This window comes from Halichoerus grypus, chromosome X (assembly GCF_964656455.1).
Source record: "Halichoerus grypus chromosome X, mHalGry1.hap1.1, whole genome shotgun sequence".
Classification (NCBI taxonomy): Eukaryota; Metazoa; Chordata; class Mammalia; order Carnivora; family Phocidae; genus Halichoerus; species Halichoerus grypus.
Window position 1 is genome coordinate 92,862,853 of NC_135727.1, and position 26,006 is coordinate 92,888,858.

Sequence of the window (26,006 nt, forward strand, 5' to 3'; positions counted from 1 at the left end):
CCAAGATCTTGAGTGCTTCCTATTAAAACATGAACCTCTTTGAGAGGAAGAGAACTTAACAAACTCCCTTGAATGCATACCGTGTACAGAGAGTCATTAATTAGCATTTCCTTTGGCTAGATTTGGGCATGATGGCTGTTGAGGGATGAGAAAGACAGGATCAGGCCTTGCCTACATCACAGTTTAAGCCTCCCCTTGAGGGCGCCTGGGTGGCTCAGTTGGTTAAGCGACTGCCTTCGGCTCAGGTCATGATCCTGGAGTCCCAGGATCGAGTCCCGCATCGGGCTCCCTGCTCAGCGGGGAGTCTGCTTCTCCCTCTGACCCTCCCCCCTCTCATGTGCTCTCTCTCTCAAATAAAGAAATAAAATCTTTAAAAAAAAAAAAAAAAAAAAAAAAAAAAAAAAGCCTCCCCTTGGCTTCTCCACAGCACGTGAGTTGGGGGACTTGGTAGGGTTTGCCGATTTCAGCTCGGGGCCACAGATGATCGCTTGCCCTGTGACTCTTTGCACTGTGGCGTCTCTGCTTTGTTCCTCAGACCCTCACCAGGATGTACGCGCCTACTTCTGGCCTTTCCTAGCCCAGTATGCTGAGGGCTCGCCCAGGGTAAAGCCTCACAGATCGGGTCGCCCCGCTTTCTGATCTGTACCTCTGGGCCAGCGCTCCAGGTTGGTGGCAGTGAAGTCGCTGAGATGGGGCGGGTGGAAGAAAAACTGCGGTGCCCAAATGGGTTTCCAAAACGAGCTTTCCCTTTTTTACGAAATAGACTGCAGTTTTGTGGAGGAGCATGCAAATCACCTAGAAGCGGTGCAAATATCTTTCTCATCTCGTTTGTGATTTCATGTGCCTGAATAATGCCTGCGGTGAAATTCAAAGGAGGCTGTGTTCGGAATCCTAGGTCCCAACAGCCAGTTGGGTCCTGAGTGACTGGGAAATGCGGTCACTTAGTACCTGCTTCTTAATGCCTAGGGCCAAGATACAGAACCGTTCATTACATTTCTTTACAGGAGAAATAGCCCTGGATGTCCGAGTCCATTCCCTTCTGTCTGCTTTCTAACCAGCAGAACGTGGAAATCTGGAGCTTTCGAAAATGGGCAGTTTCCTTCGAGGTTAGCCCTTTCTGAAAGGAAGGCTGGCCCAATAAAAGTTCGCCCTGCCTTTTTGCTCTGGCAACTTAAGAGTTATTGTTCTTCTCACAAGTGTTGTCTCCGTAGAGTAACTTTTCCGTTTCGGGGGGAATGCATGCCGGATTGGGGTTTTCGAGTACTGAGAAAGTAAAGAGAGTTTTGGAAGAGAGGGAGCCGGTGCAGGAACCTTTCACGAAGTCACAGTTGTTCGGAACAAACACTTGGACCCTCCGGCTCCGCGTGAATTATTCATTTTGCTGCCGTCGTGATAATAGCCACAGTGTTCGGGCTCTAAGGCTGTCTTGTGATATATCCTTCTTTTGCTAAAAGGCTACAGATCAGCAGCAGCCTCATTTGATTTCGAAGCCAATTCAGCATACCACGCATACCATTCGAGAAGAATGTGGGGATCCTGCCTGCTGTGAAAATGTCATGCATGCTTAAAATGACAAAGTTTGTCACAAGCCATGGCTGCCAGTACTTTTTAATTCTTCTTGAATCTTCCAAGCGAGTTCATTGGAAGGGTTTTCATTTTCAGTAAGAAAACCCATTGAATTACTTGTTTTGTTTTCTAGCATCAAAATTATTGAATTGGAAATGCAGAATATCCAAAACGTAGAGCGAAGGCAGTGTGTGTGTGTGTTTTTTTTTATTGTGGTAAAAACAAAACACCGCATAACAAAGAATTTGCCATTTCAGCCATTTTTAAGGGTCCACGGTACAGTAGTGTTAACTGTATTCACATGGTTGTGCCACAGACCTGTAGAACTTTTCCATCTTATAGAACTTTTCCATCTTGTAAAACTGTAAGTCTGTACCCATTAAACAACGTCTCCCCTCTCCCTCTCCCCCTCCCCCTCCCCACCCCCAGCCCCTCCTTCCCCCTCCCCACCCCAGCCCCTGGCAACCACCGTTCAGCTTTCTGTTTCTAGGATTCTGGCTACTTTAGATACCTTGTATAAATGCAACCAGGCAGTATTTGCCTCTTTGTGACTGGCTTATCTCACTTAGCCTGAGGCCCTCACGGTTCACCCGTGTTGTAGCCTGTGACAGGATTTCCTTCTTTTTCTAAGGCTGAATAATATTCCATTGCATGCGTATACCACATTTTATTTATCTGTTCGTCTGTGAAGGTGGTGTGTCCTTTCATAAGGGGTTCTTACTGAAGCTTTTCTTGGGAGTTAAAGCTACCGAACCACAGAGAACATCGAAAAATCCAATCTGAGTCCCTCATGCTGAGTAATAGAACTTCTGTGATACTTCATACCAGACTTTTATACTGGCAAAACTTGGAATTTCCTCAACCGAAATTCTAGTATAAGGGGTTTAGGTTCACCCCGCCCCCACCCCCCGTCCTTCCGATCCCCACACACCGCCCTCTTAGAATTAGAGGCCCTCAGACTGGCCTTAGGGAATGATGTGCCTGGGAGGGAGCCCCTAGAGCCGGGGTCCCGCCTGCACAGACTGAAGCATGTGCTCGAGGGCTGGCCCCAGGAGAGGGTGATAAGCGGTGGCATTTTCTCCTCAAGTTGTGCTTCACTGACCCTCTAGAGGAAAGAGATAAGGGGAAAGGGGCGGGGTGGGAAAGCAGCTGTTGTAGCCCTGAAAGGATGGATGACCTATGAGCTCATTAGGGTTAGTAATGGGCTCTCTCACTGGACTCTGGATCTTTCTCACACATCAGCTTCTCTGTGGATTCCAGCCCCGACTCAAAACTGGAGCAGCTCTGGCTAGAGCGAAACCACACAAGCAATCTGCTCTGCCGTCTGGGTTTAGTCTAAATGTTGCCAGAGCACAGAAGACAAAGGTTTGACTTGAAAGAGCGAACACATGGTTCGGGAGACTGAATCATGTCGTGTTACTTTCACTTTTTCTTGACTTTGGTTCTTCCTCTGAGCAAAAGGAGGAGGCAGATGGGGAGGCCTGATTTGGGTAGTGGCTGGGCTCCCTGTCCTCACAGATGCTGTAGCGGCAGTAATTTCCTGTCTTAGGCAGGTACGAGCTGTGAGGCTGAGCCTTTCCCCACTCCTTGTCCCTTTATTATTCTTGGATAAGGCCGAGGAGCAACAGAGGGTGGGAGCCCCTCTTTTCCTTTTCCCTGCAGGTTGCCAGCCACACACTCACAGCCAGTGCTCTCCATTCCGTCCCCGAAAATGCATCCCCGCCCCCGCCCACACTAAGGGGACTGGGAGCGCCTTGCCTGTCTCTGGAACTTCTTTGCCCTCCTCCTAGGAATGCCCAGCAGGGTGCTGTTGGGTAGGTGAGAGCAGGAGAAAAGCTTCTGGAAATGCCCGGCAGCTTTAAGGAGAGACCTGAGGTGTCTGGGAGAAATGCTTGTGTGCTTGGAATGTGGCTCCCTGGAGACCCCCTTGGGCACGCCAGCCATGGCGGCCAGGTATGGGGGGGCGGGGAACAGGGAGGACTAAGGGCCAGGCATGCAGCTCTGTAGCAGTGACAGGCGGCTCTGGCCTGCCTCCGGAGGTGGAATGCTGAGGAGGGAGGTATACACGCAGGGCAGTCAGCTGATGGATTTTCAGGTGTGAGTCAGGTGAAGGCCCTGACGGATCTGTCCCCCACGGTGAGGGATCTCTTTAAGAGGCAGCTGGAAGTCAAGGACTTTGTTTTGTGGATGACAATTTGGAGACGTGAAGAAATATTTTAGTAAGAGTTTGAGCGAGTCGAGCGTATGGCCTGTGAAAATAAGTTTACACTGTTGATTCCGTCTCCTCACATTTTTTTATGAAAATCTCCCAGGTCTGCCACAAAGTTGAAAGAATTTTGTCATGAACACACATATGCGCACCACCTGGATTAAGATACTTGCTCAATCAAATATCTAACCATCTACTTGTTCATCTAGCCATCCATTAGCCCATCGTATTTCCTGATGTGCTAAAAAAAATATTTACCCCTGGGCGCCTGGGTGGCTCAGTTGGTTAAGCGACTGCCTTCAGCTCAGGTCATGATCCTGGAGTCCCTGGATCGAGTCCTGCATCGGGCTCCCTGCTCGCGAGGAGCCTGCTTCTCCCTCTAACCCTATCCCTTCTCGTGTACTCTCTCGCTCTCTCAAATAAATAAATAAATCTTTAAAAAAAAAAAAAATATTTACCCCTAAATGCTTCTGCATTATAAGTTCAGTATTTGTTTTTAACTGTTTTTTAGATAAAATTTGCATACAATGAAATGCACAAATCATAAGTGTAGAGTGCAGTGTTTTCTGTCATTTTGTCCTATTTTATAGAACTAACCTTCTGGTTCTAGTCACAGAATTTCTAGAAATTATTTAAGAAGTACAGGTTTTTTATAGATTTTATTTACTTATTGACAGAGCACAAGCAGGGGGGTGGCAGGCAGAGGGAGAGGGAGAAGCAGGCTCCGTACTGAGCAGGGAGCCCGACGTGGGGCTCGATCCCAGGACCCCATGACCATGACCTAAGCCAAAGGCAGACACTTAACTGACTGGGCCACCCAGGTGTCCCCATGCAGTTTTTTTTTTTTAAAGATTTATTCATTCTAGAGAGAAAAAGAATGCACGCACACGCGTACAGACACACGCACACACACGAGTGGAGGGAGAGAATCTCAAGCAGACTCCCCACTGAGCACAGAGCCTGACGCGGGGCTCAATCCCACAACCCTGAGATCATGATCTGAGCCTAAACCAAGAGTCAAACCAAGAGTCAGACCCTTAACCGCCTTTGCCACCCAGGCGCCCCAAGAAGTACAGTTTTGAAAGTAGTTGGGAATGAGAGCATATGAGGAGCATATCCTAAAGATTAAGTTCACTGTAACATGAAGTTTGTTCCTTTACCGCCCCTGGTCCTTCTTTAAGTTCTTTTCCCCTCCCACCCTCCCTTCCCCCGCCACACACATTGGACAGAGAAGAAAGTAAAGCAGTTGATTGGTGCAGATTATGTTTTTTTAGGTCCAAAGGTGAAGGGCTAGCTAAGAAGTGACTTCTGGCTTTTGCCATTTGCCTGTTGGCAACCACTTCCACCTTTCCTTTTCTTAAGAAATTCAAGGAGAAACTGTTGTCCACACAGTTCACAACAGACAAAAACTCTCCCTCCATTCGGTGTAGCCATTCTATGAGGTCCCAGTAGACTGTTCGGTTTACTTGGGGAGAGAAGATGTAGGTATGTGATGGGTCATGAAGGATCAGGATAGTCAGTGTGTAGTAGGAGTTCACTGGCAGGTGGTGGTTAGCGAAGGGTTCTGGAGGAGCACCTGCTTTGACGTGGTTCCGTGTGGATGGAGAGAAGAAGGGGAGAGGGCTTTCAGGGTCCCTGTGGAACGCTCAGAGCAGGCATGCTTTTTCCTTCAATCCCATAGAACTGATGGCAGGTTTGAGGCAGTCTTGACAGATAATGTTGAAAAGGTAAATTGTCACGATTATGTCGGGCCGTAATTGACAGATCATTTTAAGAGGCCAGGACAGTTTATAGTTCCCTGGATTAGTTCCCATTTCTCACTTGGGGTAACAGAAATCATACTGTACTAGGGCTTTTTTTTTTTCCCCTTTGGTCAAGAATGATTATCCATTTCCCTATTGATTGTTTGAATAAATAAAGAATTTGTGTGAGCTGTTTCCAAATAAGGTTATGAGACACGATGATCCCAGCAACCTACGTGGCATAAAGTTTCAATCTGAAGGTTTTGAAGTAAGTGTCCTGTTTTCACGAGAAGACGGTAGAGTCGTGCTCCTTTTATTAATGGGGCTCTGGTCACTGTTGAAACCACAAACCAACCAAAAAGGCCCAGCAGCGTTTCTTGAGTATAGTTACTCATCTCCTTAAATGTTGCAAAAAAAAAAAACCCTGAAGGGATAGGAAAACCAGAAAAGGGGAGGGGGGGTAGTTGGTGATTTCGGAAATACAGTGACTAATTGCTTGTGCTGACTAATACCAGTGGACTCATAATGAGTAACAATAGTGAATTTAGAAGGGATATAAGTAGAAGGAGAGCTATTTAAAGGTTACTTTAATACCAAAGAGAGCTGAGTTGGTCCCACAAGTTAAGGATTCCCTTTGGGAAATTTGGAAGTAGTTCATTCGGTTCACCCCTACAAAGTTCTGTCTGTCCTTTATCTCGAGTCATCTTGAGGAAGTTATATACCGGTTCTTCGAAGTATGGCTCCTTTCCCACTTGGCTTCCTGGGGGGGAATTCTGGGGACATGAGCTTGCTTGTGGTTTTGCGTTGAAGAAATGCTGGAGGTGTCCATTGAGAAGCAAGAACAACCAATTGATTAAAAAAGGTGGTTGTTGGTGGTGCCTGTGAACTAGAAACAAGAGGTTTGCTGGAATTTATGTTCTCAGTTCCCGTTTCTAATCGTGGTATAAAAATATAAGAACTGACCAACCCATCCTTTTCATAACTATACATTTTTTAAAATCGCAATTTCTAAAGTTGAAAATTATAGCATGTAAATAGAGCAGCAATACAACTGACTGAAAGGTGCGAAGATGGGAAAGTCCATTGTGGGATTTCCAGTTACCAGAGTGTTAACCAGAAAATGGGGTTTTTTTTTTTCATCCTTGTTGAAAATGTTTTTAAATGTTCATTTTCCTTGAAACTCCTTTTTCCTAATTCCACTTGACCCTGAGACAGATAAGGGGACTGGCTGTCATTTCCTGTCACGCAGGTATGTGATAGGTTGTATTTTTATTATTTTTTATTTTTTTTTAAAGATTTTATTTATTTATTTGAGAGAGAGAGTGAGTGAGAGAGGAGAGAGCACGAGCAGGGGGAGGGGCAGAGGCAGAGGCAGAGGGAGAGGGAGAAGCAGGCTCCCCGCTGAACAGGGACTCACTCTGGGATCATGACCTGAGCCCAAGGCAAATGTGACTGAACCACCCAGGCGTGCCCCCCCTCCCCCCCCGTCTTATTTTTATTGATACTGATTATTGACTGGTCTCTTGTCCCCATTAGACTTAAAATCCCTGAGGCCAAGGCGACCATGTGGGTTATTATTACAATACCAACACCCACCTAACGCAGTGCCTAGCACATAGTAGTAGGCACTTATTAGTTGATCAAAGAAATAAAATCATGAATCATAACATTAAAAATGGATTTATCTAGGTAGTGTCTCGGGGATTATGATGTTGTATAGGATTTTTTCTTGAAAAAGATCTCAAACTCCCCTAAACCTAGGACATGACTGCATATTCAATTTTTAGCTAAAATCTTTAAATGAGTTTATTTTCCCATTGTTTTTTCTTTTTTAAAAAAGTTTAATTATTTATCATTAGTAATCTCTACACCCAGTGTGGGGCTTGAACTCATGACCTGGAGATGAAGAGTCTCATGCTCTACTAACTGAGCCAACCCACCAGGTGCCCCTTCCATTGTTCTTTCTGTTCTGTTTTGTTTCAGTATTTGGGACTTCCAGGCACTTAGGTCACTCATAAATTTTAGATGTGTATATATAGATAATATACAATTTATAAGATATATTTTAAATTATAATATATAACATATAAACATATTATAAATTATATATGGATAAGTATTTTCCTCTTTTAGTATGATAAATAAGTAAGAAAATTATCTCAAAACGCATGAATTTGAACAGCATGAATAGGGAAGACAAAACTTCAAGTTTCCTTGGTGAAGGTATTATCTGAAGGTCTTTGAGAATTTATCGAACGGGCTATTTATTTAAATAAATTCAAGTCCATAGGCAAGTTCATGAGCAGTTTTGCTTTTTTAAAGAAATCTAATGGTTTAGAAATAATGAATTGAAATTCTTATTAAAGCATATGAGTTTCTCTCAGTTTAATTTCTTCAACATGAAAAAGCATATCCTTGCATGTAAAGCTGGAGATAATTTAAGTAATTTTGTCTTAAATTTAGCAGGCTTATTTTTCAGTTAGAGGTGCTGAGAGCAGACTCACGAAGTACCATTCCCTCCAAAGCGGTAGTTAATTTATATGAAGTTTTAGAGCACCAGAAGAAACCTACTATAGAGCTTGGTTTTGTCTTTAAGGAAAATTTCATGTAAAAATTTTGCTTTCACAATTAGAACGAATTGTTTCTACAAGGAAATAGTTTGTAAGATCCAATTTGGTTATCGTATTCTATCCTTTATAGATTTTGTTGGTTATATGAGAATGAGAAACGAATAGAGAGAGGGATTTATATGGACATTTGATTGAAGAGTTGCCTCAGGCTTTTGCATGCCACTTTAATCTAAACTGAGAGCATCTCCTGTTTTTATGTCCTCTGGTTTGGGCTGGGGCTAGGTGTTAAAAAGTATTGTCTCTTTTATGAAGAATCACCATTTCCAGTTCGTTCTGAAGTACTATAAATGTTTATTCTGTAACATTCTGAGATCGAATGCTTTCCAATCTTATCTAAGTTCAGAACTTTGGAAATAAGTTAGTGAACAGCATGACTCGTTTTCATTTTGACATATAAGCACCCCCAAAGGGGTTTAATCCTTTTTAAAAAAATTCACATTAGCGATGCTTGAAATATCTTTCCTAAAGTCAAACTTCAGAATGGAATGGAACTCTGCTTCTCTGCAGAGAGCAGTGGCAAGGAACACAGGTGACAGAAATGTTTTGCAAGGAAGTTATTGAATGGGCCAGGAAATGCTGCAGATAAATAAGATTGAAGTGCAAAAGCCAAACCATACTGGAACTGGTAGACTCCTAGTTATTTGCAGGAGGATGGGAAGTTTGTGTGTGTGTGTATGTGTTTTTTTAAGAGAAAAAGTGGGGAAGGGGCAGAGGGAGAAGGAGAGAGCGAACCCCAAGCTGGCTCCCCACCTAGCACATGAGCCCTATGCAGGGCTCGATCTCACATCCCTGAGATCATGACCTCAGTCGAAATCAGGACGCTTAATTGACTAAGCCACCTAGGCGCCCCAAGGATGGGAAGTCTTTAATATTGGTCACCACTAAAGAGCATGGGTTGCTTCAGACTGTAGAGAGCATGTGGCACAAAGTAAGGGCTGAAGAAATGTGTTGAATGACCGAATTCATGATCTTAAAATTCTGGAATGCTAATGAAGCTTGAATCCTGAAAGAAGACATTTTAAGAAAATAAAGCAAACATTGTTTTATGTAGTGAGAGTCAAGTCATAGAATCCATTGTACAAAGATGGTGCCCACTGACACTTTAAAATAAGCTCAAGAAAAATTGCTATCAGGTGATGATGGAGGGTAGGTAAGAGGTGTCTCTGGTCACTGAAAAAAATAGGGCGCCATCTAGTGGAACCATTTCACTAGTGGCGTGTTTTCCATTAAACACTTAGAAGATTCAGGTTCTTCATAAAACCTATAACAATTGATTTTCTTTCTCAAAGAGTGTTATTTTTTAAGATTTTATTTATTTGAGAGAGAGCATGAGCAGGGGAAGGGGCATTTCACTCCCCCCAATCTTTTTTTTTAAAGATTTTATTTTTAAGGGGCGCCTGGGTGGCTCAGTCGTTAAGCGTCTGCCTTCAGCTCAGGTCATGATCCCAGGGTCCTGGGTCGAGCCCCGCATCGGGCTCCCTGCTCAGCGGGGAACCTGCTTCTCCCTCTCCCTCTCCTGCTTGTGTTCCTTCTCTCACTGTGTCTCTCTCTGTCAAATAAATAAATGAAAATTAAAAAAAAAAAAAAGTTAAAAAAAAAAAGATTTTATTTTTAAAGTAATCTCTACATCCAATCTGGGGCTCAAACTCACAACCCTGAGATCAAGAGTCGCATGCTGGGGTGCCTGGGTGGCTCAGTCGTTAAGCGTCTGCCTTCGGCTCAGGTCATGATCCCAGGGTCCTGGGATCGAGCCCTGCATCCGGCTGTCTGCTCGGTGGGAAGCCTGCTTCTCCCTCTCCCACTCCCCCGCTTGTGTTCCCTCTCTTGCTGTCTCTCTCTGTCAAATAAATAAATAAAAAAAATCTTAAAAAAAAAAGTCGCATGCTGTACCAGCTGAGCCAGCCAGGCATCCTTTTTCTTTTTTTTTAAAAAAGACCCCTCCAAATCTTTTAAAATCCCTTTTTATATTTGCCAAGTGCTTTAGAAAGTTTTACTTGTTCTGAAAATTAGTGAGAGGCAGGAGCGAATCTTTGACAATTTTCTCATTTTACTTAAAAGAAAATGGTGCCATAGGGGAGTTTTATATTTTGCCTTCACTTGAACAGCAGTTTCATGCACATTGGAAGGTACAAAAAAGGATGACAGATTACACAGCAATTGAAAAGTAAACCTCATTTCACCAACATTTTTTATTATGACAGTAACAAATTTAAAATGAAAGACAACTCTTCTAAAATTTTATACTGTTGAATAAATCAAATGTTTTATTCCTCAAAAGTTGGTATCTTCAGTGCTTTCAAATGCTCTCAAAATATTTGTCTCATATATATCTTGTTTTTTGAAGCAATAACTTGAACTATCAATTTCAAGAGTTTTAAAGTAACTTTTTGCTGTTTTGTATATAGAAACAAATACTTGTATTACAAGTTAGTTTAAAAATATAAGTGATTTTTTTTTTTTTGGTCCTTAAACATCAGTTATTTTGCTCTCAAATTAATATAATGGTTTGAGGAATCATGATTAAGTTAGAAGATGCTGTGTAGGAAAGATGAGAATGACAAGTTGAGGGACACAGTGTGAAGCTTATTTTATTGGTTTGTGGCTTCATTACCCAGAATACTGCCTTTTGCACTGCGTGAGTATCCCCTGAATCTAATGACCACAGTGAATTCTGGTGTACCTGAAAGCAGTGGAAAGGCCTAGAATTTCCACAGAGGATATAACATTTTCCTTTAGTGCTGCCCCACACCCACCTTTCTCAGATCAACTCTGGTGTAGAGGTGCCATTTGAAATGAAACTGCCTTCTAAACAAGAGGAATGGAAGGCCTCCCTTGGCCAACAGAAGACTAGCTTATTCAGAAAACTCATCATCAGGTTGATGTTGGCATGAGTGAAGGATGGGTTATTCCAAGACGCCAATGGTCTTCTGAGCTGTGGTCTGCCCATAAAGCGGTCAAGCTTGCAGAGGCTGTGGGACTTTGGGAAGCCAGAGTGTCTGCTTTCCCAGAATGCTTCACTAGACTGGGAAAGACAAAGGTGTTGTTTTTCCATGAACTGTGTAACTGGACCTTCTACGTTTTCTTGCTCAGTACATTTTAATTCCTGTCTTTCCGTATGTGCACAGGTCAAGTTATTTGAGAGTTAAACACAAAACAGAATTGCCTGCTGTTAAGGCAACCTAGAGAAGCAGAGAAATCAGTGTTTCAGGTTTCTTACCTACCATTAGGAACCCTCCTCTCATTTCCTTGACCCCAGGCAACCCAACGGGGGTGGGGGTGGGAGGCACTTTCAGTTTCTTCTCACCTGGTGACCTCTTGGCTGACAGAAATAAATTAGTGTGCAGTATTTATTCATATATGTAGCTGTTAGCTATTACTCCTTTCAGATAAAGTAGTTGAAACTTAACCAAAGCCTTGAAGAGGTAATAACTGAGGCCAAGGACTTGCCATTTTAGGATTGCAAACATTCGAGCAAGTGAGCATTTTGCTGTTCCTCGGTTGCTACCCACACGGGGGCCAGCCCTGCCAGTGTCTAATCACATGAGAAGCACGCAAAGTAAATCTTACAAAAACTACTTATTATAAATATGGTTTCCTCTGGAACACAGGAAGCAAGCATTTGTCAGGCCTGTGAATGAAAGAAGGCTTTTCCGAATGAAGCCGTTTACACAGCGTACTAGATCGGTTGTATTCTGTCTTGTGAACTGAACTTAAGAGCCACGTGTCCACATTCTGAAGGATATGGGAGAGATCAAGAACTTGCCTATTTGGCTGCGTGCTTCTAGAAATTTGTAGATCTATATGTTCATTCTAGACTGGAGCCTTAAATAATTTTTACATTAAAAATAATTTTTGTGTTAATGTTTAGCAAGATTATGATTATTTTTCATGTACCTCCATATTTTATTTTGACAGCTTGAGTTTATCATTAAGCATTTTCCTTAAAGTGCACACGGTTTTTATTTTTATTTTCTTAAGTAAGCTCTGTGCCCCAATGTGGGGCTTAAACTCACGACCCCAAGATCAAGGGTCACGTGCTCTATCGACTGAGCCAGCCAGGCACCCCGTCATTAAGCATTTTTAATAACATTTTGGTTCCCTTTCCATATTTTTTTCTCTTAGAGTCAGTGTGAAAAATTGTATTGGTTCTTCTTGCAGTTGTTAATAAGTAAACATTTCTTTGTACTTTTTTTTTTTTTAAGTAGGCTCCACGCTGGAGCCCTGTGCGTGGCTTGAACTCACGACCCTGAGATCAGGGTCTGGTCTGAAATCAAGAGTCGGACGCTTTACCGACTAGGCCACCCAGGCGCCCCTCTTTGTGCTTTTTAAGGAGAACTTCCTAAAATGCTGGAAGTCAGACATTTTATGCATAGCGTTAAGGTCCGAGGAAGCTAGTTGGAGTGACGAAGGAGGGTTCATGCTCCCCTTAGAAATATTGAGAGATCAAGTGTCACTTGGCAGACACTTTGTACAGTAGTTAGTATAAACCCACTTATTCCGAATGAATTTTCTTTAACTGACTCCCAATGTAGGTGCTTTGTTAACTTTTGACTACAGTAATAGTTATTCGGTTTTTAAAAATGGACTTTTATCACTGCAAATCAAGAATACTTCAAGCAGTTATAGAATAAGGCTGTTGTAACAAACAGGCTGTTACGCTGTCCCCTAGGTTGGTCACTGTTATATGCTTGAGTCCTTATATTCTGTGGGTGAGTGGTCTCTCTGTTTCTGTACAGTTCTTAGTACATAATCAGTGTTGGATATTCTATAGCTACACTGGGTTCGCAGAGCGTGTAATACCAAGTCGAAGGCCTATGAAAGAGTCTGTACAGTGTTTAATGAATGCTCAGGTTTTCTCTGTATAGGAATTTATTAAAAATACATTTTTCTTCATGTACTCTAAATGCTGTATGTTTTTATAGGTTTTATTTATTTAATCGACAGAGAGAGACACAGTGAGAGAGGAAACACAAGCAGGGGGAGTGGGAGAGGGAGAAGCAGGCTTCCCGCGGAGCAGGGAGCCTGATGCGGGGCTCGATCTCAGGACTCTGGGATCACGACCTGAGCCGAAGGCAGACGCTTAACGACTGAGCCACCCAGGCGCCCCTAAATCCTGTATGCTTTTAAAATAGGCCTGGTTTGGGCTGCATTTGTTTTCATGACTTTTCCTTCATTATTATTTGACAGGGTTACAAAATGAGGCCTTTGCTGGTATGTTCACTTGATTGTCATTTGTATGTATCACAGAAGGATATGCTGTTCTTTCATCATCAATACTAAATCAGAGCACTCTTTAAACCTTGGATTTTCTTTTGTCAACACCTCGCACTCCTAGCTGTGGGCTAAGCGAGGGTGTTGAGATTAGCATGCAGCCCTGGGTGCTTGGTAAGCTATTGACTTGATACTGTGCTCATTTTATGAGTCTGTAACAACTCCATACTTGGCAAAAAGAGTTTCCAGCCTGTAAGAAGATGTATTCTGTCTTAAGACAGGCCTTGGCTAATAGGAGAGAGGTTTATGGCATCTGGGGAACAGAGTTAGGGAAGTTTGATTCAAAGAAAGGGGAGGGAGGGATGTGGTCTGTCCTGTTTTGGGGTGAACCAGGTGTCTAGGAAGTTTTCCTTTAAGCCTGCATTTACTCATTTGTGTCATTTTTTAAAACCCTGGTCCCTTTTCCCCTTCTCAGGAGCCACATATTAAAAGATAGGCATGTTTAGTAATTAAATACTTGGCATAGACAGAAACGATTGCTGCTTATAGAAGCGAGGCATAGTGTTTTAGAGTTTGCTAGATCCATCCCTCCTTTTTTTAAACAGGTGGAGAAACTGAGTCCTGAAAGGTCGTGACATCCTTGAAGTTACACAGAGAACTGAAGTAGCATATGGCTCATCTAGAAGGTAAAGATGAGAACGGCTTCTACTTGATTGGCACCCTCTTGAAGAGAAATGCTTTTGCTCAGCTTGGTGAGTCTTGCCCTTCTGATTACATCACTTGTGATTTTTAAAAATATGTTAAACTTACATTGAAAAAATACATATGTTGCTTTTAAAATGGAGGCTTTCGGTAGCATTTAGATCTATCCATATGTTATGGTTTAGGCCAGATTAACCAGCCAATTTCAGATCTGTTTTTTTGGAAAGCTTAGATGTATATCCACTCGAAGTTTCTGTCAAATCACAGCTTGTAGAAGCTATTTCCAAACGGCCTTTCATTTACTGGTTAAATTAAGGATGCTCCTCAGGGCGCCTGGCTGGCTCAGTCAGAGGAGCGCACGACTCTTGATCTCGGGGTCGTGAGTTCGGGCCCCACGCTGGGTGTAGAGATTACTTTAAAAAAAAAAAAATTAAAAAAAAGATGTTTCTCTGAGGAAGAGGTCGTGTGCTCCTAATCGGCTGGCCAGCCTTCCCTGGGCCTCCCTGTGCTTTGCCTCCCTTCCACCTGCCTCTGAAGCCTCACGCTCCCTGTGTCCTGATGGCTTCCTTTTTGCTGTCCCTCTGTCCCCATGTACCTGGGCTCCTGGAGGGCCCAGGGGCTCAGGGCCAGGTGGAGGACTCCACCAGGCAGCCCTGTCCTCCTCCCACACACCACTGGAGAGTCACAGTGAGCACGACACCTGCCTGGGAAGCTCCCCTGGGGTTCTGATCTGCCACCAGGTGAGAGAATTCTTGTTGTAATGAGCAAAGGACTCCTTTCTTTGGGAAGAAGCTCAGAAAGTGACATGGATAATACAATCTTCCAGTTGGAATCCATGTTTGAGGTCAAAGGAGAATATGGGAGTTTTTCCCCCTACACTCTCACGGGTCTTCATTTGCTGAACATCTGTTGTATGCCAGGCTCTAAAAAGTCTGACCATATTTAAGTCTGTAGTGCGACACTGTGAGGAGGAGATTATTGGCCTTATTTAGATACGAGGTCATAGATACTTAAGAGAGGCGTTCAAGTCACATGCCCAAGATCACACAGTTAGCAAACTGTAGAGGGTATTTGTTAGTTCTGTTTGTCTGTTTTCACCAAACCATTCTAAGAAAAATAACGAAATAAATGTTTGGTTTGATATTCCCTTTCTTACTTGTATATCAGTGTGAATGATAAGATAGTAATCTTTCAAGGCATATATTTCTGGTTTTGCAGAGTTTTTAACTGATAATTAAACTGTGTGCTTATTTAAAAAACAGTTTTTTTGAAGTTGCACTGTATGTCAGGCTCTGTGCTAGGTGCTCCGGATACAGCAGGGAATGTATAGAAAAATAAGTAGTATTCTTACCAAGTCCTGAGATAAAACTAGAAGCTTTATCTGTGCATACGTCATCATGTTCTTTCTTGACTCTCAAGGTGTAGAAACAAAGAGCCCAAGATTAATTGTTGTCATTTCCCATTGACTCAACAGAATTACTGAACTAATTGGGTACTTCTTGAGGTTACTTAGCCAGCTCCTGAGGGTCTGGGGGAAATGCAAGCTAAATCATTCTCTTATTAATAATTTTTAAGGAGGGAGATTCCATTAAGCTTTTAAGATAGCTGTTGCTTTAGACTCAGACAGCCTGCTGTGATCATGATAAATGATTTCTGCCCCATCAGAGTTGGCTGGTATAAATGTGCATTCTGAATACGTTTTAAAACCTTAAATTCTATGCCTTTGACCAAAATAACCACCTTCAGAGGTTTTGAGTTGACAAGAGAGCCCCGGCAGGTGGTCAGACACCTGTTTGGTGCTGGTGTGGTCTGAATCCTCCTACGAACTGTGGTGACAGTCTCTGACGTTACTCCTGTTTTTCTGTCCCAAACTTTGTGGTCAGTTAGCCCAACTTTGCAATGTGGTTTAGAAGCTTCTAGGAACATCTCTTCTCGTAGTTATCTCAGCCACCTCATAGGTGACTTGACTTTTGTTTTTTCTTCCAGAACATTCTATGCTTCATATAGAATTACATGCCTACTTTTTTTGTTCTTCTGTTGATTGCTGTGGTGAAAAGAGCCTGACCTCCTGTTACAATTGAATTATCAGACTCCAGTCTGTTTTATCAAGCTCTCCCACATGGGAATTTAACATCTGTAAAGCTACTTTCACCTCAGGTCTCTGGCTTTGTGATTGCATTTATGCCTTGAAAGTATAGGGGGAAATTAGAGACCCTTTAAATGCTTCCATCAGGAGAGGGCCAGTTGTAGGGGAAACCTCTCCCAAAAGAATAACTTGATCAAATGTTTATAGAAGTTTCCCATTAAAAGTGTTAATATTTATCAAGTTCTGAGATAAGCTAGAAGGTCTGTCTGTGCATGTTTCTTTCTGTCCTTTCTTCACTGTCGGGTCTTGAAACACGGAATCCTAGATTCAGTCCCTACTCTGCAGAACTACCTGGTTTACTCAGCAGGGAACTCCTGCTCTCTGGAGTGTGTCATGCTGGTTGCTGGAGCCTGTTCCAGGGCCTTCGTGGCTCCAGGGCTGTTTCCCCTGCAGTATCTGGGTCATGCTTGGCTTGAGTCACCACACAATGGCTCCTTCATCTTGGTTCAACAAAATGCCCAGGGCTAGAATCATTATTTCTTTCAATGTCTGCCTTTTTGTCTTAACTCCTTAGTCTACTACTAATATGGCGTTCTCCATGTGCCTATCTGAGATCGTGCTTCTCAGTTATAGTCATAGGACTAAAGCACTTCCTAGGTTGTAGACTTCACCAACAGGAAATTTTATTTCACCACCAAAAGATCACATATAATCATTCCTCAGTTTACCAAGGTGACATTTTTCCACTGGGACCACTATGACTCGAGTGCTGGAGGTGGTGGGTTGTGTCTTGAGAAGCCTTTTGAAGGCCATGTATTTACACTCACTCCCTGCATTTCTCCTTAGTAACTTCACACTCATTTCTGTTTATCTGGGTAATTGTTTAATGTCTATATTCCCTACTGAAGGTCAGATTCTATGCTAACGGGAACTGTCATCATATTGCCTCACAATACAGTAGCTGTCCAGTCAACACTTGTTTTTATGTGTAGTGTAAAGAGCACTGAGCTGGGACCCTTGGAACGTGGCCTCCAGTCCCATTTTTGCCTCAACAAGTCTACGACCTTGAGCCAGTCACTTCCCATGTCTAGAACAGAGTCTCCTCATCTTGTGAAATCAGGCCATGGGCAGGGAGATTCATGAGGTCGCCCTCAGCTTTATGAGTCTCGGTTTGTGTCTGACTAAATGGAGGAAGAATTGAAGCCAGTCAGTTGAATGCCACGACTTTGTTTCCATACCCAGGCTGAGTCCATGGAAGTGCCCTGCCTTGGGCTGGGAATGGCTGGCCCACTGCCTTCTCAAGAAGCCCGTGCCAGAACCCGAGTCACCTCCTTTGGGACATCTGAGGGCAGAGTTTTCCAAACTTTTTCTGTAGCAGCTGCCTTCCCTTCATAATAATAAAAGAATTAAAAAGACTGCGCATTATATGTGGGGTAGAAGCCATGTTGGCGCTTAACCTGTCCCTGGGCATATGCTGTATGTCAGAGGGAAGAATCTCAGAAGGTGGTTCAGAGAGTACTTGTTCTGGTGCAGAGGGTGGGGAGACCCCGTGGCCTTCCCTGGCCAGCTTTACACTTAGACCTGACCCCACCTCCCATACCTACCTGCCACCCCTCAGTATCACCTCTACCCCTGTGGTTCCCAGCTCTCGTCATGGAACAACATTCCAGCCTGGCCAGGTGATAGGCATTTGGGTGACTGCAGTTAACTGTACTGGCCTGGCGGTGTGGGACAGGCCAGTCTCAGAAACAAGGAGTCTGCAATTTAGCCCCTCAGCACCCTTCCCTGAGCCTCCCTATAACCTCCCCCTACTGCTATCTGATTACTGCCAAGAAGATTGGAAACCTCTCTGCGACAGTCTGAAAGATCCTGGATCAAATTGTCTTTTCTCTGATCCAGGAAGAGTCAGACAATCCAACAAGACTCTCTTGTACCCATTCCTGAAAAAACTGCAACCTATCCAAACCCACCTGAGTTGAAATCCATAACCTCAGTAGTCCTATAATCATTAATAAAACCGGATTCATGGTTAAGAAAGAAAATTCTGGAAAAGACATTTCCAGTCCCAGTAGGTTTCGCCGGTAAATTCTAACAAGCATTTAAGGAAGACATAACACCAGTTTTAGACCATGTCTTTCAGAACAAGAGGGTAAACTTGCCAGTTTATTTCACAAGGCCAGCATTAATGATACCAAAGATGGTAAAAAGCAAATTACAACAGTGACAAACCCACAGACCAATATCCTCATGAACATGGACCAAAAAAATTCTTCAAAGGATGGAAGCAATATTAGTTGTTGAATTTATGTGTGTAGAGTTGTTCTATTTCCCTATCCTTTTAATGTCAGTGGGACCCCCTCTTTCATTAGTTAAGAAATGAGTTTTTTCTTTGTCAGTCTTGCTAGAGACTTAATAATTTTGATATTGTTAGAGAACCAGCTTTTGTTTTCATTGATTTTTTTTTCCTATTGTTTTTTAACTTTCAATTTCATTTATTTCTGCCCTTATCCTTAATATTTCCCCTACCTTCTTGCTTTGGGTGTATTTTGCTGCTTATTTTCTAGTTTATGCAGATGGAAACTTAGATTATTGATTAGAGACCCTTCTTTTTTCTAATATAAACATTTAATATATGTTTCCCTCGAAGCACCATTTTTAACCGCATCACACACATTTTGTTATGTTGCATTTTTATTTTGTTCAATACAAAAATCTTTTTTCACTTGAGACTTTTTTTGACGCATACGTTATTTAGAAGTATGTTGTATAATTTCCAAGTATTTAGAAATTTCCCTTTTCTCTGTTTTTTGTTTCTCTTTTTGTTCTCTTTTGATTTCTAGCTTAATTTCATTATGATCAGAAGACATACTTCGTATTATTTCAATTCTTTTAAATTTGTTTAAGTTTTATACTTCAGGGTGCGGTTAGTCTTGGTGAATGTTTTATGAGTACTTTAAAAGAATACATATTCTGTTTTTGTTACTGTTTTGTAAATACTCGATTTAATTGGTTGGTGGTATTTTCTGTTTGTTATTGCTATATATTACTGAGAGCGGAATGTCAAAGCTTTCAACTATGACTTTAGATTTCTCTCTTTCTCCTTTGAATTCTGTCAGTTTTGGCTTCCTTTATTTTGAAGGTTTGTTGCTGGGTACAAATGTATTTAGGATTGTCATGTCTTATCAAATTGACCCTTTTATCATTATGTAATATCTTTGTCCCTGGCAATGCAATTGTCTTTGTTTTGAAGTCAATTTTATTTTATATTATTATATATATATATATATATATATATATATATATATATATATAAGATTTTTATGTTTTTTAAAAATATTTTACTTATTTATTTGACACAGAGAGACACAGCGAGAGAGGGAACACAAGCAGGGGAGTGGGAGAGGGAGAAAGCAGGCTTCCCGCAGAGCAGGGAGCCCGATGCGGGGCTCGATCCCAGGACCCTGGGATCATGACCTGAGCCGAAGGCAGACGCTTAACGACTGAGCCCCCCAGGCCCCCCAGGAGATTTTTATGTTTTTTAAGTAATCTCTACACCCAGCCTGGGGCTCAAACCCACAACCCCAAGTTGCACGCCCCACTGACTGAACCAGCCAGGTGGCCTCCCCCCCCACCCCAACTCCAGCTTTCTTTGGAATGGTTGTTTGCATGTTATACCTTTCCCCTTCTTTTACTTTTAACCTACCTACTAATACTATATTTCAAGTGAGTTTTTTTCAAAGATTTTATTTATTTGAGGGAGAGAGCTCGAGAGCGCAAGCAGGGGGGAGGGGGAGAGGGAGAGGGAGAAGCAGACTCCCTGCTGAGCAAGGAGCCCGATGACCTGAACAGAAGGCAGATGCTTAACTGACTGAGCCACCCAGGCGCCCCTCAAGTGAGTTTTTGTTAAGATCTAGTTGGTTCCTATTTTTTTATTCATTCTCACAGTCTCTGTCCTGTTTAGACCATTTTAGTTGACTATAATTATTGATATGCTTGGATTTATGCCTACCATTTTATTAGTGATTTTCATTCCTGTTTTCTGTGTTCTGCCTTTTGAATTATGTGAATATTTCCTAGTGTTTGATTTTTAATTGATCTGTGTGTCTCCTTGTATCTTTTATTGTGTATGTGTGCCTGCTGTAAGGATTACAACGTACATACTTTACAGGGGATTTGGAATCAGCATTTTACCACTTTAAGTGAACTGTGGAGACCTTACCACTGTTGTTTGTTACATTTATCTTATGGTTACAGTGACATACACTGAAAACCCCATAGACAGTGTTCTAATTTTTGCTTTCAACAAAGAGCTCAAGAGGAGAAGTATAGTGTTTTATATTTACCCAGATGTTTCCCATTTCTGCTGCTCTTTCTTAATTCCTGATGTTCCGTGTTTCCTTGTGGTATCATTTCCCTTTTGTCTAAAGAGCTTTCTTTAGCTATTATCTTAGAGGAAGTCAGCTGCTAGTAAGTGATCTTAGTTTTCCTTCATCTGAGAATGTCAGTATTTTGCCTTCATTCCTGAAAGATCTGTTCGCTGGATATAGAATTCTGTGTTGGCAGTTCTTTCCTGAGGAGGGCTTAAAATATATCAGGCCACTTCTCTCTCTCTTCCATGGTTTCTAGTAAGGAATCCATGGCCATTTGAGTTTTTGTGCTTAGAGGTAATATGTCATTTTTTCTCTCCCTGCTTTCAGGATTGTTTTGTGTCTAGTTTTCAGCACATTTTTCTTTGGGTTTATCCTAGGGGGAGGGTCACTGCTTTTTGAATTTGTAGATTTGTGTCTCTTGGGAAATTTAGCAAGTCTTCAGCCACTAGTTTGTTACATTTTGTTTCTGCAATGCACTCTTGCTCTCTTTTTGGGACTTCCGTGACACAAATGGCAGACCTTCTGTTATTGTCCCCCAAACCCCCGGGGGTTCTGTTGTTTTGTTTTAAATCTTTTTTTCTCTTTGTTGTTCACATTGGCTAATTTCTATGGCTCTGTCTTCAAGTTCGCGGACTCTTCGCTCCATGCTGTGTTGAGCCCATCCAGGAAGATTTTATTTCAGTTATTTTTTCAGTTCTAGAATTTCCAGCAGTTCTTTATAGCTTCTGTATCTCTGCTCAGACTTCTGTTTTTCCATTGCTTTCACGATGGCTTATGATTGGTTGCTGGAACAGTTCTGTAATAGTTGCTTTAAAGTCTTTGTCAGATAGTTCAAGCATCTGTGTCATCTCAGCATTGGCATCTGTTGATTGTCTTTTCCCATGCTGAGTAATTCTGGATTGTATCCAGGCCATTTTGAATGTTATGTTATGAGGCTCTGGATCTTGTTTAAATCCCATGGAGAATTTGATATTTTTGTTGTCGCAGGCAGTCGATTTGGTTATGTTCAGAGATCGAGTTCTAACCCAACCTTCTGTGAGCTGTGGTCCCAATGTCATTTCAGTTGGCTATGCCTTGTCAGCGCCATTTGGATGTGTCGGGTGGGTACGCCCCGCAGTGACCCGTCTGGGGCATAGGCCATTCTAGAATGTTCTCAGAGTCTCAGGTAGGCTGTTGAGGGTGAGATCCATGCATGCCAAGCTTGTGGGTGAGCCCGGGAGTTTATAAACAATTTATATGGTGCCTTTCCTGAGCTTCTCCCTCTATATAATTTTTTCAGTACTTTCCAGTTCCATGGGGCTTCCTTTGGTCATTTAGCATGGGATTTCATTACTCTGCCACGTACTTCCACGGCTGTGGAAGTGTCCCTGGCCTCAAGTGACAGGAGGACAGAGAATAAAAACTGGCATGGTTTTACCCCATCTTCTTGTAGCCACTGCTCCGCTGAACCCAGAGGAAGGCTCTTGTCCCTCAGAGTTCTGGGTCCTGCAAGGCTCCCGCTGCTGCAGGCTGCCATTGCCACTTGGGGGTTGTGACCCGAGAGAACAGAGCAAAGGAAAAGAAGTGGGGGATTTCCCCCACTCTCTGAGCATCATGAGTTCTTTCCTGCTCCCTGAGCCAGAGCTACAGGGCATCTCCAGGCTTGCTCTCTGTCAGCTCTCTCAGGCTTGGGGCATATTGGAGGAGAAAGTCATGGTAGACTCACTGGCAGGTTGGTGGTATTTTGAATTCCTGTCTTTCCTAATCTGCCTGCTACTATTTACTTTTCAGAATCCTCAAATCGCTGCTCTGTGCAGTCTCTCCAGGTTTTATAATCTTGTTCACTGGGAAAAACAGGGTGGAGGGTGCTCACTCTATTTTATGTAGAACCTGAACCTCTATGTCCATTTTTGAATGTGTAGAATAGTATGAGTCTAAACAATGAATACATTAACTGCCTTTTTAAAAAAGATTTTGTTTATTTGCACTACGGTGGGGAGAGGCAGAGGGAGAGGAAGAAGCAGATGCAGACGCCCTGCTGAGCAGGGAGCCCGATGCGGGGCTCGATCCCAGGACCCTGGGACCATGACCTGAGCCGAAGGCAGACGCTTATCGGATTGAGCCACCCAGGCGCCTGCATTAACTGCCTTCTTAATGTCACTCTACCCAGCTTGACATCTTTGCTTGAGAAACCATCCTTAGGACCCCCCATGCATCTTTTAGGAGGAAGGCAGGATCAATACTGCCAGTCATCTGATGAAACAAAAAAATTGCTTCTTTCTTGACTCTACGACTAAAAGTAAATGGGGAGTATTTTTCTCATGACCCTATTTATTTAAATGAAAGATCTTTTTCAAAGACAAGCGTTAATACATGCAACTCAAAAGATTTCTGAAACCCTTCTGGTCCAACTAGAAAAGGACCGTGAAGAGAAGGCTTATGGAAATCTGAATCCCAACAGGCACCCTCTCTAGTAAGGGAAGAAGTATTTCTTCAACGACGACAGCTTTGTTGTGCACATTTTTCCGTACCCTGTGTTAGATTCTACAGGTTGGGGGCGCCTGGGTGGCTCAGTCGTTAAGTGTCTGCCTTCAGCTGAGGTCATGATCTCAGGGTCCTGGGATCGAGCCCCGCATCGGGCTCCCTGCTCTGCGGGAAGCCTGCTTCTCCCTCTCCCACTCCCCCTGCTTGTATTCCCTCTATTGCTGTGTCTCTCTCTGTCAAATAAATAAATAAAATCTTTAAAATTAAAAAAAAAAGATTCTACAGGTTGTATGTGCTTATAATTCCTGGAGGAGGGATTATTGGGACAAGACTTTAAAAGAGTTTCGTTAGAATGAGAGAGCCAGCTTCCATGAAAATCCACGTACCTCCCCTTTAGCTAAATGGTTAAAGGTGTCACCAGGGTGGTGAATGGTATTCAAAGACCTGTTGTTCAGGAGGGGCGGGGGGGGGGGGGCAGGAAGCTCTGTTGGTGTGAGAGGAGAATGGAATGTTTTAGGGGGGGGGGGTTGTAATTTCCAGGAGCAGGGCGGGCAGCACGGTGGGAAGGTCTGGCTCCAGCTTGAGCCCACTCACAGGATGTCAGGGGGAAGTGTGACTAAGGTCACGGCCACGCTGCGTGGTGGGCCAGCTGGAGCCAGAGCAGGGGCCGCTGTGGCCACACATCCTGAGTTTCCATGGTCTAATGCAGTGGGTTTGAAAGAAAGGGTGGATGCAGGATGCTGGCTGGGCGTGCAGAGTGCGTGGGCTGTTAGCTCTTAAGTGACAGTGGGCGGGGATTACAGCATTTCATCTGCTTTTCCTTTGACACCTTTTAAAGATACAACCCACGGTTTTCAAGGGCTTACGCCTGTGTCTGCTGGAGGGATCTTAAACCCCTTCCGATCCTTAGGAGCCCAAGGAGAAATTTCATTTGAGTACCCTTTGCAACAAACATGGAAATTGAGAATTAGATGGAGAGTCCGAAATGCTGTTCCTGTTCAGCAGTTTGCGAGGGAGTCATTTTGACGTCCTTCTCAGGGAATTTTAAGACGTGTCCATATCTGAGAAGTCTGCATACATTTCTCGTAACTTTCCTTTGTAGAAGGGGCTGTTCAGGATGTGTAGCAGGTTGGGTTTCAGAATTTCAGCAGCTTTATGCTGTTGTCATCCAGTTTGACAGATTGAATGTGCACTTAGAGGAAATGGAATGTATTTTTAATCACTGGAATGTATTGTACCTAAGGAACTCGGGAGAGTGTATGTCAGGTTTCAGCTGTGATTAATATTTTGCTGATGAGTTTTCAACTCTGTGGCATGCTTAAGCTCTGCCTCTCCTTGAACAATGCCTAGTATTTCTTGACTGTAAAATGATAGAGTCTCAGAAAATCAGTCCGGGATTTCTATCCTCTGTTCGCGTGAAGATTTGAGAAGGGCTCATGTGCACATTTTTAATTTCTTAATTTTGAACAAAAAATTTATTACTAAAAAGTATGAAGTATGAATCTGTCCTCCCTCCCCACCCCCCCAGCAAATGAGAAAATATGCTTTATGGAATGAGGAAAGGGCTTTTCTTTTAGATTACTCGGTAGTTTGAATTCAAACCATTTGAGTTCAAGTATCACCATAGAAACATGGGTGGGAGGCTGTAAGTACTGTAGGCTGTTATTGTCAGACATCTCTGTTCAAAGTGCTGTGTTTTTAAGACCATGCCTCCTGGCAAGAATTCACTGAAGTGTATAAAGCATTTCCTTTAAAGTGCTAAGTATTTATTTGGTTCCTGGCTTCTTCCTAAAAAATTAAAGACTTGCATTCCTCCTACAGAAAGAAAAGATAGAAGAAATCACGATCTTCAGTTCTAGTATTTTGAACGTAATTGCCATATTCAAAATATGTGCATTTACCTTCAAAATCAGATTCCTGGAAGAGACAGGTATCTGCTTGAGGAGCTGTGACTTCTTCAGCAGAAAGAAAAAGTGGGAACCCACCCACATTTCTTTTTTTTTTTTAAATTCTGACTTCCATTACATATTCTTTTTTTTAAGATTTTATTTATTTATTAGAGAGAGAGAGAGAAGGAGGGAGGGAACACGAGCAGGGGGAGGGGCAGAGGGAAAGGGAGAAGCAGACTCCCCACTGAGCAGGGAGCCAGATGAGGACATGGGGCTCGATCCCAGGATCCCGGGATCATGACCTGAGCCGAAGGCAGACACTCAACCGACTGAGCCACACAGGCGCCCCCCACCCACATTTCTTGAGTGCCTCTCCTTTGCACTCCCGGAAGCAGGTCACCCCTTCTCCTTATGGTTTCTTGAAGTCAATTTACAGATTGGAAAGAAAATTCATAAACGGGTTGATCAGTGTGGCTTTGGTTGGGTGGGAGGATGATGAGAAGGAGAGGCTGCAGAGATGGGTGTGTTTGGAGAACTTAAAACCAATGGTTCTCAACTGAAGATGACTTTGCCGCCAGTGGACATTTGGTAGTATATGGAGCTGTGAGTGGGGGGGTTGTGGAGATGCTGTTGGCATCTAATGGGTGGTGGAAACCAGGAATGCTGCTAAACATCCTACGATGCACAGGACAGCCCCCCCCCAACAACAAATGATCTAGTCCCGAATGTCAACAGTGCAGATGTTGAGCAACCATGACTTAAAATTAACACACAATAGCAGTGAAAGCCAATGTCCTCCCTTCCTCAACGGAGATGTATGGAAGACATTTTAGCTGGATTCCTCCATCTTAGCAAATAGCTGTAAGGATTATTTCTAGACTGCTCATGGAGTAGAAACTCCAGCTTACTAACAAAAGGATTTGCTTGTGATTTCTGGGCTCCATTATTCTTTAGGTTTTCATTTTCAGGATACACTTCTTTTCTCCAGCCCCCATTTCCCATAGTATAATTATGGTTTCTACTTCTACTTGCTCGCTCCACCATAGAGGTAATAATTAGCCGGTGGCCATTCAGTGTGAAGTATTCTTTTGTCCTGGGTATTGGAGCCTGCTATTAGATTGCCCCTGAGACTTAGATA

General features: G+C 43.0%; 1 long non-coding RNA gene across 2 annotated transcripts in view; it reads left to right on the top strand.

Moving 5' to 3' along the window:
• Positions 1-17,523, top strand: part of LOC118541308 (uncharacterized) — a 52,326-nt gene extending 34,803 nt beyond the window's left edge. Inside the window, exons 5-6 of one of the 2 annotated variants that reach the window (XR_013444845.1) lie at positions 13,964-14,110; positions 17,389-17,523. This is a non-coding gene — a long non-coding RNA (uncharacterized LOC118541308). Of the gene's footprint in view, positions 1-13,963; positions 14,854-17,388 lie in introns of those variants that run through there. The other variant, XR_013444844.1, reaches the window with a different exon arrangement.
• The last annotated feature ends 8,483 nt before the right edge of the window (positions 17,524-26,006 follow it).